Source organism: Melozone crissalis, unplaced genomic scaffold, assembly GCF_028551555.1.
Source record: "Melozone crissalis strain CALT ecotype California unplaced genomic scaffold, PUWL_Pcris_2 ptg000034l_1, whole genome shotgun sequence".
In the NCBI taxonomy this organism is placed as follows: domain Eukaryota; kingdom Metazoa; phylum Chordata; class Aves; order Passeriformes; family Passerellidae; genus Melozone; species Melozone crissalis.
In genome coordinates this window covers 22,056,785-22,060,234 of record NW_026535812.1, presented here as the reverse complement: position 1 = coordinate 22,060,234, position 3,450 = coordinate 22,056,785, and positions in this window count along the sequence as shown.

Below are 3,450 nucleotides of genomic sequence, written 5' to 3'. Positions count from 1 at the left end.
ATTAGACCTCTGTGTGTTAAAATCTCAGAGAAATACTGTGAAATGCTGGTCTTTTCTTGGGATCATCATCTGGCCCTTTTAAACTGTCCATATCCCATGGGAGCCTTGTTCTAATCTTTTCATTTCTTGTAGAAAATTGCACTGGGATGAGCCACAGCAACCCAAGAAATGCCTTTCTCCCCCTGCATTTACCAAACGTGTCTGAGAATGCAGGTTCTGCTCCAGCATCATTCCCCAGCCTCATGCTCATCTTGTCCTTTGGAAAAATACCATCCTTGTAGGTTCTGTCTTTCCTTCCAACACCAGTGATGAGACAAAAGCAGGGAGGCATCCAGTCCTCTGCACAGAGACAGAAATCTTAAAGAAAAACACAAAATGCTACTCTGGCCTGCTCATCCAAGGGCTCTTTCAGCTGGAACTTGTGCAACGTCATCTCAGCTGCCAAAGCTGGGATTTGGAGTTCAGGGCAACGCTCTCGTCTGCTGCGCTTACTTCTGCATGATTTATTTCTTTGTTTCTTCAGTTCCTCCCCTGCATTCTCACATTTCTGACACAGAGGGTGACGGCACTTAGCTCATACCCTGCCACAGATGCAGTGGTTTAATTTCTGCATTTCAGTCTCTTTTCAAAGAGATCTTGTCCTGCCTGTTAGCGCGGCTGTGCGTCGGCAGTGCTGGCGAGCGCTGCAGATGGCTGCACATCTTACACGCTAACCTCCCCCCACGCACGCTCCCTGCTTCTGTTCACTTGGGTGCCCAGCTGCTCCTGCCTCAGTCTGAGCAATTGTTTATGCTGAGGCACTCTATGGAGGAAGCTAATAGCTTGGATAATCTATACATACACTTGGGAAGTGCTAAGCAGGCGTCCTCGCTTCAGCAGGGATGGTGTGAGGCGTTGTAGCAACAGAGGGATCTGCAACTGACCACAGAATAATGATGTTTTCCTGGGAAGAGAGAAGGTAGGCATTGGAGCCCCTTGGAGGAAAAACAGATTTTACCATATCTTGCATTTTTTCGCAGAGAGATCCCCCATGGCTTTATTTTAATTTTTTTTTCTGCTTATAATAAAGGGATCTGGACTGAATGCTTGAAAGATGGACTCTTACCATTTAGCCACCAATATTTGAAGACAGAGCAGCATCTACATCCCAGGTCTGTGCAGCTTTTGTGAGAGGTGGTTTTTTTTCAGGCATAAAACCAGGAATCTCTTGTGTCCACATTGGACTTCTAAGGATGAGTAAAGTGTCTGGGCTTATACTCCCCTTACACCAGAGGAATATTTCAAGTCCTTCAGGAGCTGAAGTGTTTTGTGCACTGTCCCCACTGTGACTTGTCCTGCAGGATGTGGTGTCTGCCAAAATCTATCAACTTTTTGTGCTTAAAACACAACCTGTAATAGGGATATCTATTTTACAAGAGTGAAACCTCCTATGACAGATTAGCTAAGAGTCTGAACTGTTACAACCTACTATTAAACATGACTTCCACAGTGATTTTTTTTTTCTTTAAAAAGCACAATATAATCTCAACAGAGAAGAAAATGCACATCTTTGTTCACAGTTAAATTGTGCTCTCCAGGGCATAGTTTATAGTTAAATTGTGTATCTTCAGGGACTGTGTATCAGGGAAGTTTGTGAGCTTCCCCTGAGCCTCAGCACTTCTTGAAAATTCAGACACTTTATTAATCAAAGCAACATTCCTCTTGTGCTATTAGTGCACTTTATTACCTCTTGCAAAGGTCTGTAACTCAGGTTTTAATTGTGCAGTGTCTTCAGAACTGCTTTTCACAGTCCACAGTAGAAGTTGTAGGCAGAGCTAACACCTTTTTTTAGACAATTCTCTACCTACAAACTTTGTCTTCCATCGCCTGATTATTGTAGCTCTATAGCAACACTATCATTACAGCACAATAGTTACCAGGATCTGTAACCTGAAATGGAACATTTCTGCTGCAGAACCTGAAAAAAAAAAAACCAACAAATTAAACAATGCCACTGAATCCTAAGCTTCCATGACACAGGAGGTCTAATAAAAGATGGAATATCTGCCTACATATGTTGCCTTCCTCACAGACATTGATCAGTCCAGCTCCAATGTTAGATGTTACGTTTTCTTCAGTAAATTTGAAAGGGATTATGACATAGTGCATTTCATTGATTGGTATTTGAAGACTTTTTTTTTTTTTTAAATCAGGTCATAAAGTCCAAGAGGGTGAAGCAGACAGGAATGTCTGTAATGTCTAGACGATTCCCTCATAGGTTCATATCTTTCACAATCTGCTCCAAAAGCTGGTGGATTCAGAAATCTTGTTTAATTCTGCCATATTATTGTGGCTTTTAAGCAGCCCTTATATCTGCTTAATAAATAAGTAGTGGGTGTTAGTATTCTTTGCAAAAATGCTTGCTTTTTTCTAAAACCTTGGTGGTTTGGAAGAGGTTGGCAGAGGCCTTAAAGATCACTCGGATCCAAAGAAATTGTAGATACTGCTGCAGACAGTACAACTGATGTGGCGAGGTAAGAGGTGACTCGTGAAGCAGCTTTGCAGCGACGCTCAAGGGCCTCTCCATCAGCGAGGCAGCCCGGAGGAAACCTGAGCATATCAAAGGTGCGAAATCAAGGATTAAAGAGCACCAAACGCCTCTCAGCAGCTCAGCAGCGAGGCGGGTTCTGTGGCTGTGCCATAATCCTCCTGGGACGGCTTTAGGGCAGCGCTGGCCGGTGCTAAGCGGTGCCTGGTGCTTGTACAACCGCCCCATTTTCATGCGCTGTGCTTTTGTGCTCCCATCAAAATATGTAACTGTGTGGGATGAAAGGAAACGGCAAATTGGATTGCGCCGTAATCCCAGCTGAAGCGCTGTCTTCACGAAGATGTAAACTGAGAAGCTTTGGGCTTGTTGCAGGCAGAAGAAACTTGTAATACATGAACGAGTTGTACAGCGACTAAGCTGTCCCTGAAGAGCATCTTCCCCGCCTCTCCGCGGTTTGATCATTTCGCTTCCCAAAACATCTCCTGCGCTTCAGCATCTCCGTGGCTGGAGGGAGCGGTCTGTGACAGTGCTGCAGGGACAGGCGCCCTCACACTGTCCCGCCTTCCCCGCGTCTCCCTGTCCCCAGCAGTGGGGTGCCAGAGCACAGCCTGCCCCAGCGGGGACAGTCACCGTGAGACCCTTGCCGAGGGACGCTCTTTGAGGGACAGTCACTCAAGGACTCTCACTGAGGGACCTTCTTTGAGGGACAGTCAGCGAGGGATCCTCTTTGAGGGAGCCCCGCTGCGGGACAGTCACTGAGGGACAGTCACGGAGAGCCCCTGGCTGGCGGCCTCTGCCCGCCGCCGCCGTCGCGCCTCAGGCGAGCGACACGCCCGACAGCGCCTGGCCCTCCTCCAGCCCGGCTTTTCCCCTTCTGCCATGGCCGTTCTCCCTCCCCCGCCCCAGCTGCCGCTCCGTCTCCG